Raw genomic sequence first — 17,615 nt, 5'->3', positions numbered from 1 at the left:
ATATTCCATTACTAAAATTGCAAAAACGTCTTTCATGGAGTTGTGAAATGCACATCTGCCTCATATATCATGTGCCATTTGACTAAACTTAAGTCGTACGTAGACTTACCTAAGGTATCATGTAACTTGAGACGGTGAATATAATTTCCCCAATTCAATATTCAAAATAAATCCATGGTTATAGTATCAAATGAACTTTATAAAGCTGATCAACATTATTTCATTTCAGAATATCTCTGCACCTAATTAGAGCGTATTGGCTCTGTGGCGCAATGGATAGCGCATTGGACTTCTAGGTGAATGTAAAAAAGATATTCAAAGGTTGTGGGTTCGAATCCCACCAGAGTCAGTTTTATCCCTATTTATTTCATAACTGTTTAAAAGAGTAATAAACAGTGCATGCATGCTTCTGCTTCACCAAAAAGGGCAGTGAAAGGAAGTCTATTTTAAATAGATACTATTCAAATTACGCAATCTTTGCAGAAGAGGAAATTGGCAGCTGTACTTATGAAAATGTAATTTACTCAGAAGTAAGATTTTGGGCCCTTCCTTAATTTTACAATGTCAATAAAAACATATGACTTCTAAGTCAGCAAAAAAAATGAGATAGTAGCAATTTCAGGACTTACAATAAGGTTAAATTTACTGAAGAGATTTCAAATGCTTGAAGTACCAATTCATTATTATATTCCGCGTATTCAGTACTTAATACCGGCAACCATCTTAAGAAACGTAGTGATAGTTGGGACACTTCCAAATGTTGATAAGGTCATTTTGTGGAGCGGCCTCTCCGAGCCTGGATAGCTCAGTCGGGAGAGCATCAGTCTTTTAATCTGAGGGCCCAGGGTTCAAGTCCCTGTTCAGGCGGCTTGGTTAAAGAAAAGGTATATCAATTGCATACTCTTTTCAGGATCCAATGAATGGGGAGTCCTATTCGAGATGTTTCAAAAAAGTCTTAATCAAGTCATTACATACCCATCTGTCTTCTACATTCTTTGACAAGGGTTAAGAAGACTTACCCAAACTGTATCATGTAGTTTGTTGATTATCTTTTACCCAATTCAATGTTCAAAATGTAAGGTAGTGTCCGATTAACTTGATAAAGTTGGTCAACAGCTGATAGGTCATCTTTTTATTTGTGAATCTCTGATCACCGTGTTGAATCAGGTCGGATCTCTAGTGCAATGGATAGCGGCTTGGAGTCCTAGACGAATGTAGCAAAAGCATTCAAAGGCTTTGTGTTCAAACACCAGCTGGGTCAATTTTATCCCTCCTCTTATTTTATAACTATTTGAAGCAGTAACAAGCAATGCCTGCGTCTGCATCACCAGAAACATTTACCAAAATGGCAGTGAAAGAAAGTCTACTTAAACAGAGACTGTTTGCTTTGAAAACATTGCATAATCTATGCCCAAGAGGAAGTTCCCAAAGAAACTGCTGAAAATGTATGTAATTTAGTAGGTAGTAATAGTATTTGGCACTTTATTGATTTCACAAGGTCATTTTAGACACATGATTTCTAAGTCAGCCGAAAATGAGATAGTACAAATTTCAGGATTTAAAATGGATTACGTGTGCTGCTGAAATTTCAAATGCTTAACACCTTCAATGCTACAGGAGATTTTCCTCCTGTGCTGAATGATCTGTAAATCCATTGTTCATGACGAGCTCAGCTCGTCATAAGCACACGACAAGTGTACTGCACGACGAGCTGAGCTCGTCATGAGCATGGAAGGGGTTAAAACATCAATTTGTTATTAAACTCTACAAATTTGATTGCTAATATATGTAACCATATTAATACACAGAGTGTAGGTCAGTGTACGTCCACATTTGTTTAGCTGATTTTAAGACAGAGTATAGCAGACCCTGGATAGCTCAGTCGGTAGAGCATCAGACTTTTAATCTGAGGGTCCAGGGTTCAAGTCCCTGTTCAGGCGGTTGCTTCCTTTAAAGAAAAATTACTCTAATTGGATGCTCTTTTTGTGTTCCCCTGCATGACGAAAATAAGATATTCCATTACTAAAATTGCAAAAACGTCTTTCATGGAGTTGTGAAATGCACATCTGCCTCATATATCATGTGCCATTTGACTAAACTTAAGTCGTACGTAGACTTACCTAAGGTATCATGTAACTTGAGACGGTGAATATAATTTCCCCAATTCAATATTCAAAATAAATCCATGGTTATAGTATCAAATGAACTTTATAAAGCTGATCAACATTATTTCATTTCAGAATATCTCTGCACCTAATCAGAGCGTATTGGCTCTGTGGCGCAATGGATAGCGCATTGGACTTCTAGGTGAATGTAAAAAAGATATTCAAAGGTTGTGGGTTCGAATCCCACCAGAGTCAGTTTTATCCCTATTTACTTCATAACTGTTTAAAAGAGTAATAAACAGTGCATGCATGCTTCTGCTTCACCAAAAAGGGCAGTGAAAGGAAGTCTATTTTAAATAGATACTATTCAAATTACGCAATCTTTGCAGAAGAGGAAATTGGCAGCTGTACTTATGAAAATGTAATTTACTCAGAAGTAAGATTTTGGGCCCTTCCTTAATTTTACAATGTCAATAAAAACATATGACTTCTAAGTCAGCAAAAAAAATGATATAGTAGCAATTTCAGGACTTACAATAAGGTTAAATTTACTGAAGAGATTTCAAATGCTTGAAGTACCAATTCATTATTATATTCCGCGTATTCAGTACTTAATACCGGCAACCATCTTAAGAAACGTAGTGATAGTTGGGACACTTCCAAATGTTGATAAGGTCATTTTGTGGAGCGGCCTCTCCGAGCCTGGATAGCTCAGTCGGGAGAGCATCAGTCTTTTAATCTGAGGGCCCAGGGTTCAAGTCCCTGTTCAGGCGGCTTGGTTAAAGAAAAGGTATATCAATTGCATACTCTTTTCAGGATCCAATGAATGGGGAGTCCTATTCGAGATGTTTCAAAAAAGTCTTAATCAAGTCATTACATACCCATCTGTCTTCTACATTCTTTGACAAGGGTTAAGAAGACTTACCCAAACTGTATCATGTAGTTTGTTGATTATCTTTTACCCAATTCAATGTTCAAAATGTAAGGTAGTGTCCGATTAACTTGATAAAGTTGGTCAACAGCTGATAGGTCATCTTTTTATTTGTGAATCTCTGATCACCGTGTTGAATCAGGTCGGATCTCTAGTGCAATGGATAGCGGCTTGGAGTCCTAGACGAATGTAGCAAAAGCATTCAAAGGCTTTGTGTTCAAACACCAGCTGGGTCAATTTTATCCCTCCTCTTATTTTATAACTAATTGAAACAGTAACAAGCAATGCCTGCGTCTGCATCACCAGAAACATTTACCAAAATGGCAGTGAAAGAAAGTCTACTTAAACAGAGACTGTTTGCTTTGAAAACATTGCATAATCTATGCCCAAGAGGAAATTCCCAAAGATACTGCTGAAAATGTATGTAATTTAGTAGGTAGTAATAGTATTTGGCACTTTATTGATTTCACAATGTCATTTTAGACACATGATTTCTAAGTCAGCCGAAAATGAGATAGTACAAATTTCAGGATTTAAAATGGATTACGTGTGCTGCTGAAATTTCAAATGCTTAACACCTTCAATGCTACAGGAGATTTTCCTCCTGTGCTGAATGATCTGTAAATCCATTGTTCATGACGAGCTCAGCTCGTCATAAGCACACGACAAGTGTACTGCACGAAGAGCTGAGCTCGTCATGAGCATGGAAGGGGTTAAAACATCAATTTGTTATTAAACTCTACAAATTTGATTGCTAATATATGTAACCATATTAATACATAGAGTGTAGGTCAGTGTACGTCCACATTTGTTTAGCTGATTTTAAGACAGAGTATAGCAGAGCCTGGATAGCTCAGTCGGTAGAGCATCAGACTTTTAATCTGAGGGTCCAGGGTTCTAGTCCCTGTTCAGGCGGTTGCTTCCTTTAAAGAAAAATTACTCTAATTGGATGCTCTTTTTGTGTTCCCCTGCATGACGAATAAGATATTCCATTACTAAAATTGCAAAAACGTCTTTCATGGAGTTGTGAAATGCACATCTGCCTCATATATCATGTGCCATTTGACTAAACTTAAGTCGTACGTAGACTTACCTAAGGTATCATGTAACTTGAGACGGTGAATATAATTTCCCCAATTCAATATTCAAAATAAATCCATGGTTATAGTATCAAATGAACTTTATAAAGCTGATCAACATTATTTCATTTCAGAATATCTCTGCACCTAATTAGAGCGTATTGGCTCTGTGGCGCAATGGATAGCGCATTGGACTTCTAGGTGAATGTAAAAAAGATATTCAAAGGTTGTGGGTTCGAATCCCACCAGAGTCAGTTTTATCCCTATTTATTTCATAACTGTTTAAAAGAGTAATAAACAGTGCATGCATGCTTCTGCTTCACCAAAAAGGGCAGTGAAAGGAAGTCTATTTTAAATAGATACTATTCAAATTACGCATCTTTGCAGAAGAGGAAATTGGCAGCTGTACTTATGAAAATGTAATTTACTCAGAAGTAAGATTTTGGGCCCTTCCTTAATTTTACAATGTCAATAAAAACATATGACTTCTAAGTCAGCAAAAAAAATGAGATAGTAGCAATTTCAGGACTTACAATAAGGTTAAATTTACTGAAGAGATTTCAAATGCTTGAAGTACCAATTCATTATTATATTCCGCGTATTCAGTACTTAATACCGGCAACCATCTTAAGAAACGTAGTGATAGTTGGGACACTTCCAAATGTTGATAAGGTCATTTTGTGGAGCGGCCTCTCCGAGCCTGGATAGCTCAGTCGGGAGAGCATCAGTCTTTTAATCTGAGGGCCCAGGGTTCAAGTCCCTGTTCAGGCGGCTTGGTTAAAGAAAAGGTATATCAATTGCATACTCTTTTCAGGATCCAATGAATGGGGAGTCCTATTCGAGATGTTTCAAAAAAGGCTTAATCAAGTCATTACATACCCATCTGTCTTCTACATTCTTTGACAAGGGTTAAGAAGACTTACCCAAACTGTATCATGTAGTTTGTTGATTATCTTTTACCCAATTCAATGTTCAAAATGTAAGGTAGTGTCCGATTAACTTGATAAAGTTGGTCAACAGCTGATAGGTCATCTTTTTATTTGTGAATCTCTGATCACCGTGTTGAATCAGGTCGGATCTCTAGTGCAATGGATAGCGGCTTGGAGTCCTAGACGAATGTAGCAAAAGCATTCAAAGGCTTTGTGTTCAAACACCAGCTGGGTCAATTTTATCCCTCCTCTTATTTTATAACTAATTGAAGCAGTAACAAGCAATGCCTGCGTCTGCATCACCAGAAACATTTACCAAAATGGCAGTGAAAGAAAGTCTACTTAAACAGAGACTGTTTGCTTTGAAAACATTGCATAATCTATGCCCAAGAGGAAGTTCCCAAAGAAACTGCTGAAAATGTATGTAATTTAGTAGGTAGTAATAGTATTTGGCACTTTATTGATTTCACAAGGTCATTTTAGACACATGATTTCTAAGTCAGCCGAAAATGAGATAGTACAAATTTCAGGATTTAAAATGGATTACGTGTGCTGCTGAAATTTCAAATGCTTAACACCTTCAATGCTACAGGAGATTTTCCTCCTGTGCTGAATGATCTGTAAATCCATTGTTCATGACGAGCTCAGCTCGTCATAAGCACACGACAAGTGTACTGCACGAAGAGCTGAGCTCGTCATGAGCATGGAAGGGGTTAAAACATCAATTTGTTATTAAACTCTACAAATTTGATTGCTAATATATGTAACCATATTAATACATAGAGTGTAGGTCAGTGTACGTCCACATTTGTTTAGCTGATTTTAAGACAGAGTATAGCAGAGCCTGGATAGCTCAGTCGGTAGAGCATCAGACTTTTAATCTGAGGGTCCAGGGTTCTAGTCCCTGTTCAGGCGGTTGCTTCCTTTAAAGAAAAATTACTCTAATTGGATGCTCTTTTTGTGTTCCCCTGCATGACGAATAAGATATTCCATTACTAAAATTGCAAAAACGTCTTTCATGGAGTTGTGAAATGCACATCTGCCTCATATATCATGTGCCATTTGACTAAACTTAAGTCGTACGTAGACTTACCTAAGGTATCATGTAACTTGAGACGGTGAATATAATTTCCCCAATTCAATATTCAAAATAAATCCATGGTTATAGTATCAAATGAACTTTATAAAGCTGATCAACATTATTTCATTTCAGAATATCTCTGCACCTAATCAGAGCGTATTGGCTCTGTGGCGCAATGGATAGCGCATTGGACTTCTAGGTGAATGTAAAAAAGATATTCAAAGGTTGTGGGTTCAAATCCCACCAGAGTCAGTTTTATCCCTATTTACTTCATAACTGTTTAAAAGAGTAATAAACAGTGCATGCATGCTTCTGCTTCACCAAAAAGGGCAGTGAAAGGAAGTCTATTTTAAATAGATACTATTCAAATTACGCAATCTTTGCAGAAGAGGAAATTGGCAGCTGTACTTATGAAAATGTAATTTACTCAGAAGTAAGTTTTTGGGCCCTTCCTTCATTTTACAATGTCAATAAAAACATATGACTTCTAAGTCAGCAAAAAAAATTAGATAGTAGCAATTTCAGGACTTACAATAAGGTTACATTTACTGAAGAGATTTCAAATGCTTGAAGTACCAATTCATTATTATATTCCGCGTATTCAGTACTTAATACCGGCAACCATCTTAAGAAACGTAGTGATAGTTGGGACACTTCCAAATGTTGATAAGGTCATTTTGTGGAGCGGCCTCTCCGAGCCTGGATAGCTCAGTCGGGAGAGCATCAGTCTTTTAATCTGAGGGCCCAGGGTTCAAGTCCCTGTTCAGGCGGCTTGGTTAAAGAAAAGGTATATCAATTGCATACTCTTTTCAGGATCCAATGAATGGGGAGTCCTATTAGAGATGTTTCAAAAAAGTCTTAATCAAGTCATTACATACCCATCTGTCTTCTACATTCTTTGACAAGGGTTAAGAAGACTTACCCAAACTGTATCATGTAGTTTGTTGATTATCTTTTAACCAATTCAATGTTCAAAATGTAAGGTAGTGTCCGATTAACTTAATAAAGTTGGTCAACAGCTGATAGGTCATCTTTTTATTTGTGAATCTCTGATCACCGTGTTGAATCAGGTCGGATCTCTAGTGCAATGGATAGCGGCTTGGAGTCCTAGACGAATGTAGCAAAAGCATTCAAAGGCTTTGTGTTCAAACACCAGCTGGGTCAATTTTATCCCTCCTCTTATTTTATAACTAATTGAAACAGTAACAAGCAATGCCTGCGTCTGCATCACCAGAAACATTTACCAAAATGGCAGTGAAAGAAAGTCTACTTAAACAGAGACTGTTTGCTTTGAAAACATTGCATAATCTATGCCCAAGAGGAAGTTCCCAAAGAAACTGCTGAAAATGTATGTAATTTAGTAGGTAGTAATAGTATTTGGCACTTTATTGATTTCACAAGGTCATTTTAGACACATGATTTCTAAGTCAGCCGAAAATGAGATAGTACAAATTTCAGGATTTAAAATGGATTACGTGTGCTGCTGAAATTTCAAATGCTTAACACCTTCAATGCTACAGGAGATTTTCCTCCTGTGCTGAATGATCTGTAAATCCATTGTTCATGACGAGCTCAGCTCGTCATAAGCACACGACAAGTGTACTGCACGACGAGCTGAGCTCGTCATGAGCATGGAAGGGGTTAAAACATCAATTTGTTATTAAACTCTACAAATTTGATTGCTAATATATGTAACCATATTAATACACAGAGTGTAGGTCAGTGTACGTCCACATTTGTTTAGCTGATTTTAAGACAGAGTATAGCAGACCCTGGATAGCTCAGTCGGTAGAGCATCAGACTTTTAATCTGAGGGTCCAGGGTTCAAGTCCCTGTTCAGGCGGTTGCTTCCTTTAAAGAAAAATTACTCTAATTGGATGCTCTTTTTGTGTTCCCCTGCATGACGAAAATAAGATATTCCATTACTAAAATTGCAAAAACGTCTTTCATGGAGTTGTGAAATGCACATCTGCCTCATATATCATGTGCCATTTGACTAAACTTAAGTCGTACGTAGACTTACCTAAGGTATCATGTAACTTGAGACGGTGAATATAATTTCCCCAATTCAATATTCAAAATAAATCCATGGTTATAGTATCAAATGAACTTTATAAAGCTGATCAACATTATTTCATTTCAGAATATCTCTGCACCTAATCAGAGCGTATTGGCTCTGTGGCGCAATGGATAGCGCATTGGACTTCTAGGTGAATGTAAAAAAGATATTCAAAGGTTGTGGGTTCGAATCCCACCAGAGTCAGTTTTATCCCTATTTACTTCATAACTGTTTAAAAGAGTAATAAACAGTGCATGCATGCTTCTGCTTCACCAAAAAGGGCAGTGAAAGGAAGTCTATTTTAAATAGATACTATTCAAATTACGCAATCTTTGCAGAAGAGGAAATTGGCAGCTGTACTTATGAAAATGTAATTTACTCAGAAGTAAGATTTTGGGCCCTTCCTTAATTTTACAATGTCAATAAAAACATATGACTTCTAAGTCAGCAAAAAAAATGATATAGTAGCAATTTCAGGACTTACAATAAGGTTAAATTTACTGAAGAGATTTCAAATGCTTGAAGTACCAATTCATTATTATATTCCGCGTATTCAGTACTTAATACCGGCAACCATCTTAAGAAACGTAGTGATAGTTGGGACACTTCCAAATGTTGATAAGGTCATTTTGTGGAGCGGCCTCTCCGAGCCTGGATAGCTCAGTCGGGAGAGCATCAGTCTTTTAATCTGAGGGCCCAGGGTTCAAGTCCCTGTTCAGGCGGCTTGGTTAAAGAAAAGGTATATCAATTGCATACTCTTTTCAGGATCCAATGAATGGGGAGTCCTATTCGAGATGTTTCAAAAAAGTCTTAATCAAGTCATTACATACCCATCTGTCTTCTACATTCTTTGACAAGGGTTAAGAAGACTTACCCAAACTGTATCATGTAGTTTGTTGATTATCTTTTACCCAATTCAATGTTCAAAATGTAAGGTAGTGTCCGATTAACTTGATAAAGTTGGTCAACAGCTGATAGGTCATCTTTTTATTTGTGAATCTCTGATCACCGTGTTGAATCAGGTCGGATCTCTAGTGCAATGGATAGCGGCTTGGAGTCCTAGACGAATGTAGCAAAAGCATTCAAAGGCTTTGTGTTCAAACACCAGCTGGGTCAATTTTATCCCTCCTCTTATTTTATAACTAATTGAAACAGTAACAAGCAATGCCTGCGTCTGCATCACCAGAAACATTTACCAAAATGGCAGTGAAAGAAAGTCTACTTAAACAGAGACTGTTTGCTTTGAAAACATTGCATAATCTATGCCCAAGAGGAAATTCCCAAAGATACTGCTGAAAATGTATGTAATTTAGTAGGTAGTAATAGTATTTGGCACTTTATTGATTTCACAATGTCATTTTAGACACATGATTTCTAAGTCAGCCGAAAATGAGATAGTACAAATTTCAGGATTTAAAATGGATTACGTGTGCTGCTGAAATTTCAAATGCTTAACACCTTCAATGCTACAGGAGATTTTCCTCCTGTGCTGAATGATCTGTAAATCCATTGTTCATGACGAGCTCAGCTCGTCATAAGCACACGACAAGTGTACTGCACGAAGAGCTGAGCTCGTCATGAGCATGGAAGGGGTTAAAACATCAATTTGTTATTAAACTCTACAAATTTGATTGCTAATATATGTAACCATATTAATACATAGAGTGTAGGTCAGTGTACGTCCACATTTGTTTAGCTGATTTTAAGACAGAGTATAGCAGAGCCTGGATAGCTCAGTCGGTAGAGCATCAGACTTTTAATCTGAGGGTCCAGGGTTCTAGTCCCTGTTCAGGCGGTTGCTTCCTTTAAAGAAAAATTACTCTAATTGGATGCTCTTTTTGTGTTCCCCTGCATGACGAATAAGATATTCCATTACTAAAATTGCAAAAACGTCTTTCATGGAGTTGTGAAATGCACATCTGCCTCATATATCATGTGCCATTTGACTAAACTTAAGTCGTACGTAGACTTACCTAAGGTATCATGTAACTTGAGACGGTGAATATAATTTCCCCAATTCAATATTCAAAATAAATCCATGGTTATAGTATCAAATGAACTTTATAAAGCTGATCAACATTATTTCATTTCAGAATATCTCTGCACCTAATTAGAGCGTATTGGCTCTGTGGCGCAATGGATAGCGCATTGGACTTCTAGGTGAATGTAAAAAAGATATTCAAAGGTTGTGGGTTCGAATCCCACCAGAGTCAGTTTTATCCCTATTTATTTCATAACTGTTTAAAAGAGTAATAAACAGTGCATGCATGCTTCTGCTTCACCAAAAAGGGCAGTGAAAGGAAGTCTATTTTAAATAGATACTATTCAAATTACGCATCTTTGCAGAAGAGGAAATTGGCAGCTGTACTTATGAAAATGTAATTTACTCAGAAGTAAGATTTTGGGCCCTTCCTTAATTTTACAATGTCAATAAAAACATATGACTTCTAAGTCAGCAAAAAAAATGAGATAGTAGCAATTTCAGGACTTACAATAAGGTTAAATTTACTGAAGAGATTTCAAATGCTTGAAGTACCAATTCATTATTATATTCCGCGTATTCAGTACTTAATACCGGCAACCATCTTAAGAAACGTAGTGATAGTTGGGACACTTCCAAATGTTGATAAGGTCATTTTGTGGAGCGGCCTCTCCGAGCCTGGATAGCTCAGTCGGGAGAGCATCAGTCTTTTAATCTGAGGGCCCAGGGTTCAAGTCCCTGTTCAGGCGGCTTGGTTAAAGAAAAGGTATATCAATTGCATACTCTTTTCAGGATCCAATGAATGGGGAGTCCTATTCGAGATGTTTCAAAAAAGGCTTAATCAAGTCATTACATACCCATCTGTCTTCTACATTCTTTGACAAGGGTTAAGAAGACTTACCCAAACTGTATCATGTAGTTTGTTGATTATCTTTTACCCAATTCAATGTTCAAAATGTAAGGTAGTGTCCGATTAACTTGATAAAGTTGGTCAACAGCTGATAGGTCATCTTTTTATTTGTGAATCTCTGATCACCGTGTTGAATCAGGTCGGATCTCTAGTGCAATGGATAGCGGCTTGGAGTCCTAGACGAATGTAGCAAAAGCATTCAAAGGCTTTGTGTTCAAACACCAGCTGGGTCAATTTTATCCCTCCTCTTATTTTATAACTAATTGAAGCAGTAACAAGCAATGCCTGCGTCTGCATCACCAGAAACATTTACCAAAATGGCAGTGAAAGAAAGTCTACTTAAACAGAGACTGTTTGCTTTGAAAACATTGCATAATCTATGCCCAAGAGGAAGTTCCCAAAGAAACTGCTGAAAATGTATGTAATTTAGTAGGTAGTAATAGTATTTGGCACTTTATTGATTTCACAAGGTCATTTTAGACACATGATTTCTAAGTCAGCCGAAAATGAGATAGTACAAATTTCAGGATTTAAAATGGATTACGTGTGCTGCTGAAATTTCAAATGCTTAACACCTTCAATGCTACAGGAGATTTTCCTCCTGTGCTGAATGATCTGTAAATCCATTGTTCATGACGAGCTCAGCTCGTCATAAGCACACGACAAGTGTACTGCACGACGAGCTGAGCTCGTCATGAGCATGGAAGGGGTTAAAACATCAATTTGTTATTAAACTCTACAAATTTGATTGCTAATATATGTAACCATATTAATACACAGAGTGTAGGTCAGTGTACGTCCACATTTGTTTAGCTGATTTTAAGACAGAGTATAGCAGACCCTGGATAGCTCAGTCGGTAGAGCATCAGACTTTTAATCTGAGGGTCCAGGGTTCAAGTCCCTGTTCAGGCGGTTGCTTCCTTTAAAGAAAAATTACTCTAATTGGATGCTCTTTTTGTGTTCCCCTGCATGACGAAAATAAGATATTCCATTACTAAAATTGCAAAAACGTCTTTCATGGAGTTGTGAAATGCACATCTGCCTCATATATCATGTGCCATTTGACTAAACTTAAGTCGTACGTAGACTTACCTAAGGTATCATGTAACTTGAGACGGTGAATATAATTTCCCCAATTCAATATTCAAAATAAATCCATGGTTATAGTATCAAATGAACTTTATAAAGCTGATCAACATTATTTCATTTCAGAATATCTCTGCACCTAATCAGAGCGTATTGGCTCTGTGGCGCAATGGATAGCGCATTGGACTTCTAGGTGAATGTAAAAAAGATATTCAAAGGTTGTGGGTTCGAATCCCACCAGAGTCAGTTTTATCCCTATTTACTTCATAACTGTTTAAAAGAGTAATAAACAGTGCATGCATGCTTCTGCTTCACCAAAAAGGGCAGTGAAAGGAAGTCTATTTTAAATAGATACTATTCAAATTACGCAATCTTTGCAGAAGAGGAAATTGGCAGCTGTACTTATGAAAATGTAATTTACTCAGAAGTAAGATTTTGGGCCCTTCCTTAATTTTACAATGTCAATAAAAACATATGACTCCTAAGTCAGCAAAAAAAATGATATAGTAGCAATTTCAGGACTTACAATAAGGTTAAATTTACTGAAGAGATTTCAAATGCTTGAAGTACCAATTCATTATTATATTCCGCGTATTCAGTACTTAATACCGGCAACCATCTTAAGAAACGTAGTGATAGTTGGGACACTTCCAAATGTTGATAAGGTCATTTTGTGGAGCGGCCTCTCCGAGCCTGGATAGCTCAGTCGGGAGAGCATCAGTCTTTTAATCTGAGGGCCCAGGGTTCAAGTCCCTGTTCAGGCGGCTTGGTTAAAGAAAAGGTATATCAATTGCATACTCTTTTCAGGATCCAATGAATGGGGAGTCCTATTCGAGATGTTTCAAAAAAGTCTTAATCAAGTCATTACATACCCATCTGTCTTCTACATTCTTTGACAAGGGTTAAGAAGACTTACCCAAACTGTATCATGTAGTTTGTTGATTATCTTTTACCCAATTCAATGTTCAAAATGTAAGGTAGTGTCCGATTAACTTGATAAAGTTGGTCAACAGCTGATAGGTCATCTTTTTATTTGTGAATCTCTGATCACCGTGTTGAATCAGGTCGGATCTCTAGTGCAATGGATAGCGGCTTGGAGTCCTAGACGAATGTAGCAAAAGCATTCAAAGGCTTTGTGTTCAAACACCAGCTGGGTCAATTTTATCCCTCCTCTTATTTTATAACTAATTGAAACAGTAACAAGCAATGCCTGCGTCTGCATCACCAGAAACATTTACCAAAATGGCAGTGAAAGAAAGTCTACTTAAACAGAGACTGTTTGCTTTGAAAACATTGCATAATCTATGCCCAAGAGGAAATTCCCAAAGATACTGCTGAAAATGTATGTAATTTAGTAGGTAGTAATAGTATTTGGCACTTTATTGATTTCACAATGTCATTTTAGACACATGATTTCTAAGTCAGCCGAAAATGAGATAGTACAAATTTCAGGATTTAAAATGGATTACGTGTGCTGCTGAAATTTCAAATGCTTAACACCTTCAATGCTACAGGAGATTTTCCTCCTGTGCTGAATGATCTGTAAATCCATTGTTCATGACGAGCTCAGCTCGTCATAAGCACACGACAAGTGTACTGCACGAAGAGCTGAGCTCGTCATGAGCATGGAAGGGGTTAAAACATCAATTTGTTATTAAACTCTACAAATTTGATTGCTAATATATGTAACCATATTAATACATAGAGTGTAGGTCAGTGTACGTCCACATTTGTTTAGCTGATTTTAAGACAGAGTATAGCAGAGCCTGGATAGCTCAGTCGGTAGAGCATCAGACTTTTAATCTGAGGGTCCAGGGTTCTAGTCCCTGTTCAGGCGGTTGCTTCCTTTAAAGAAAAATTACTCTAATTGGATGCTCTTTTTGTGTTCCCCTGCATGACGAATAAGATATTCCATTACTAAAATTGCAAAAACGTCTTTCATGGAGTTGTGAAATGCACATCTGCCTCATATATCATGTGCCATTTGACTAAACTTAAGTCGTACGTAGACTTACCTAAGGTATCATGTAACTTGAGACGGTGAATATAATTTCCCCAATTCAATATTCAAAATAAATCCATGGTTATAGTATCAAATGAACTTTATAAAGCTGATCAACATTATTTCATTTCAGAATATCTCTGCACCTAATTAGAGCGTATTGGCTCTGTGGCGCAATGGATAGCGCATTGGACTTCTAGGTGAATGTAAAAAAGATATTCAAAGGTTGTGGGTTCGAATCCCACCAGAGTCAGTTTTATCCCTATTTATTTCATAACTGTTTAAAAGAGTAATAAACAGTGCATGCATGCTTCTGCTTCACCAAAAAGGGCAGTGAAAGGAAGTCTATTTTAAATAGATACTATTCAAATTACGCATCTTTGCAGAAGAGGAAATTGGCAGCTGTACTTATGAAAATGTAATTTACTCAGAAGTAAGATTTTGGGCCCTTCCTTAATTTTACAATGTCAATAAAAACATATGACTTCTAAGTCAGCAAAAAAAATGAGATAGTAGCAATTTCAGGACTTACAATAAGGTTAAATTTACTGAAGAGATTTCAAATGCTTGAAGTACCAATTCATTATTATATTCCGCGTATTCAGTACTTAATACCGGCAACCATCTTAAGAAACGTAGTGATAGTTGGGACACTTCCAAATGTTGATAAGGTCATTTTGTGGAGCGGCCTCTCCGAGCCTGGATAGCTCAGTCGGGAGAGCATCAGTCTTTTAATCTGAGGGCCCAGGGTTCAAGTCCCTGTTCAGGCGGCTTGGTTAAAGAAAAGGTATATCAATTGCATACTCTTTTCAGGATCCAATGAATGGGGAGTCCTATTCGAGATGTTTCAAAAAAGGCTTAATCAAGTCATTACATACCCATCTGTCTTCTACATTCTTTGACAAGGGTTAAGAAGACTTACCCAAACTGTATCATGTAGTTTGTTGATTATCTTTTACCCAATTCAATGTTCAAAATGTAAGGTAGTGTCCGATTAACTTGATAAAGTTGGTCAACAGCTGATAGGTCATCTTTTTATTTGTGAATCTCTGATCACCGTGTTGAATCAGGTCGGATCTCTAGTGCAATGGATAGCGGCTTGGAGTCCTAGACGAATGTAGCAAAAGCATTCAAAGGCTTTGTGTTCAAACACCAGCTGGGTCAATTTTATCCCTCCTCTTATTTTATAACTAATTGAAGCAGTAACAAGCAATGCCTGCGTCTGCATCACCAGAAACATTTACCAAAATGGCAGTGAAAGAAAGTCTACTTAAACAGAGACTGTTTGCTTTGAAAACATTGCATAATCTATGCCCAAGAGGAAGTTCCCAAAGAAACTGCTGAAAATGTATGTAATTTAGTAGGTAGTAATAGTATTTGGCACTTTATTGATTTCACAAGGTCATTTTAGACACATGATTTCTAAGTCAGCCGAAAATGAGATAGTACAAATTTCAGGATTTAAAATGGATTACGTGTGCTGCTGAAATTTCAAATGCTTAACACCTTCAATGCTACAGGAGATTTTCCTCCTGTGCTGAATGATCTGTAAATCCATTGTTCATGACGAGCTCAGCTCGTCATAAGCACACGACAAGTGTACTGCACGACGAGCTGAGCTCGTCATGAGCATGGAAGGGGTTAAAACATCAATTTGTTATTAAACTCTACAAATTTGATTGCTAATATATGTAACCATATTAATACACAGAGTGTAGGTCAGTGTACGTCCACATTTGTTTAGCTGATTTTAAGACAGAGTATAGCAGACCCTGGATAGCTCAGTCGGTAGAGCATCAGACTTTTAATCTGAGGGTCCAGGGTTCAAGTCCCTGTTCAGGCGGTTGCTTCCTTTAAAGAAAAATTACTCTAATTGGATGCTCTTTTTGTGTTCCCCTGCATGACGAAAATAAGATATTCCATTACTAAAATTGCAAAAACGTCTTTCATGGAGTTGTGAAATGCACATCTGCCTCATATATCATGTGCCATTTGACTAAACTTAAGTCGTACGTAGACTTACCTAAGGTATCATGTAACTTGAGACGGTGAATATAATTTCCCCAATTCAATATTCAAAATAAATCCATGGTTATAGTATCAAATGAACTTTATAAAGCTGATCAACATTATTTCATTTCAGAATATCTCTGCACCTAATCAGAGCGTATTGGCTCTGTGGCGCAATGGATAGCGCATTGGACTTCTAGGTGAATGTAAAAAAGATATTCAAAGGTTGTGGGTTCGAATCCCACCAGAGTCAGTTTTATCCCTATTTACTTCATAACTGTTTAAAAGAGTAATAAACAGTGCATGCATGCTTCTGCTTCACCAAAAAGGGCAGTGAAAGGAAGTCTATTTTAAATAGATACTATTCAAATTACGCAATCTTTGCAGAAGAGGAAATTGGCAGCTGTACTTATGAAAATGTAATTTACTCAGAAGTAAGATTTTGGGCCCTTCCTTAATTTTACAATGTCAATAAAAACATATGACTCCTAAGTCAGCAAAAAAAATGATATAGTAGCAATTTCAGGACTTACAATAAGGTTAAATTTACTGAAGAGATTTCAAATGCTTGAAGTACCAATTCATTATTATATTCCGCGTATTCAGTACTTAATACCGGCAACCATCTTAAGAAACGTAGTGATAGTTGGGACACTTCCAAATGTTGATAAGGTCATTTTGTGGAGCGGCCTCTCCGAGCCTGGATAGCTCAGTCGGGAGAGCATCAGTCTTTTAATCTGAGGGCCCAGGGTTCAAGTCCCTGTTCAGGCGGCTTGGTTAAAGAAAAGGTATATCAATTGCATACTCTTTTCAGGATCCAATGAATGGGGAGTCCTATTCGAGATGTTTCAAAAAAGGCTTAATCAAGTCATTACATACCCATCTGTCTTCTACATTCTTTGACAAGGGTTAAGAAGACTTACCCAAACTGTATCATGTAGTTTGTTGATTATCTTTTACCCAATTCAATGTTCAAAATGTAAGGTAGTGTCCGATTAACTTGATAAAGTTGGTCAACAGCTGATAGGTCATCTTTTTATTTGTGAATCTCTGATCACCGTGTTGAATCAGGTCGGATCTCTAGTGCAATGGATAGCGGCTTGGAGTCCTAGACGAATGTAGCAAAAGCATTCAAAGGCTTTGTGTTCAAACACCAGCTGGGTCAATTTTATCCCTCCTCTTATTTTATAACTAATTGAAGCAGTAACAAGCAATGCCTGCGTCTGCATCACCAGAAACATTTACCAAAATGGCAGTGAAAGAAAGTCTACTTAAACAGAGACTGTTTGCTTTGAAAACATTGCATAATCTATGCCCAAGAGGAAGTTCCCAAAGAAACTGCTGAAAATGTATGTAATTTAGTAGGTAGTAATAGTATTTGGCACTTTATTGATTTCACAAGGTCATTTTAGACACATGATTTCTAAGTCAGCCGAAAATGA

The 17,615-nt window shown here is 37.2% G+C and overlaps 9 non-coding genes across 9 annotated transcripts; all 9 read left to right on the top strand.

Moving 5' to 3' along the window:
• The first annotated feature begins 258 nt into the window (after positions 1-258).
• TRNAR-UCU (transfer RNA arginine (anticodon UCU)) lies at positions 259-349 on the top strand. Its single transcript is given in 2 exon segments — positions 259-295; positions 314-349. It is a non-coding gene; the product is annotated as a tRNA-Arg (tRNA).
• Positions 350-2,269: 1,920 nt separating this feature from the next.
• On the top strand, positions 2,270-2,360 carry TRNAR-UCU (transfer RNA arginine (anticodon UCU)). The gene is given in 2 exon segments: positions 2,270-2,306; positions 2,325-2,360. It is a non-coding gene; the product is annotated as a tRNA-Arg (tRNA).
• Positions 2,361-4,278: 1,918 nt separating this feature from the next.
• Positions 4,279-4,369, top strand: TRNAR-UCU (transfer RNA arginine (anticodon UCU)). Its single transcript is given in 2 exon segments — positions 4,279-4,315; positions 4,334-4,369. It is a non-coding gene; the product is annotated as a tRNA-Arg (tRNA).
• Positions 4,370-6,286: 1,917 nt separating this feature from the next.
• On the top strand, positions 6,287-6,377 carry TRNAR-UCU (transfer RNA arginine (anticodon UCU)). The gene is given in 2 exon segments: positions 6,287-6,323; positions 6,342-6,377. It is a non-coding gene; the product is annotated as a tRNA-Arg (tRNA).
• A 1,920-nt stretch (positions 6,378-8,297) lies between these two features.
• TRNAR-UCU (transfer RNA arginine (anticodon UCU)) lies at positions 8,298-8,388 on the top strand. Its single transcript is given in 2 exon segments — positions 8,298-8,334; positions 8,353-8,388. It is a non-coding gene; the product is annotated as a tRNA-Arg (tRNA).
• A 1,918-nt stretch (positions 8,389-10,306) lies between these two features.
• Positions 10,307-10,397, top strand: TRNAR-UCU (transfer RNA arginine (anticodon UCU)). The gene is given in 2 exon segments: positions 10,307-10,343; positions 10,362-10,397. It is a non-coding gene; the product is annotated as a tRNA-Arg (tRNA).
• A 1,919-nt stretch (positions 10,398-12,316) lies between these two features.
• TRNAR-UCU (transfer RNA arginine (anticodon UCU)) lies at positions 12,317-12,407 on the top strand. The gene is given in 2 exon segments: positions 12,317-12,353; positions 12,372-12,407. It is a non-coding gene; the product is annotated as a tRNA-Arg (tRNA).
• Positions 12,408-14,325: 1,918 nt separating this feature from the next.
• TRNAR-UCU (transfer RNA arginine (anticodon UCU)) lies at positions 14,326-14,416 on the top strand. Its single transcript is given in 2 exon segments — positions 14,326-14,362; positions 14,381-14,416. It is a non-coding gene; the product is annotated as a tRNA-Arg (tRNA).
• A 1,919-nt stretch (positions 14,417-16,335) lies between these two features.
• TRNAR-UCU (transfer RNA arginine (anticodon UCU)) lies at positions 16,336-16,426 on the top strand. Its single transcript is given in 2 exon segments — positions 16,336-16,372; positions 16,391-16,426. It is a non-coding gene; the product is annotated as a tRNA-Arg (tRNA).
• Positions 16,427-17,615: the final 1,189 nt, after the last annotated feature.

This window comes from Lissotriton helveticus, chromosome 1_1, assembly GCF_964261635.1.
Source record: "Lissotriton helveticus chromosome 1_1, aLisHel1.1, whole genome shotgun sequence".
Classification (NCBI taxonomy): domain Eukaryota; kingdom Metazoa; phylum Chordata; class Amphibia; order Caudata; family Salamandridae; genus Lissotriton; species Lissotriton helveticus.
Note: the sequence above shows the minus strand (reverse complement) of the source record. Positions and strands in the feature narration are given on the sequence as shown.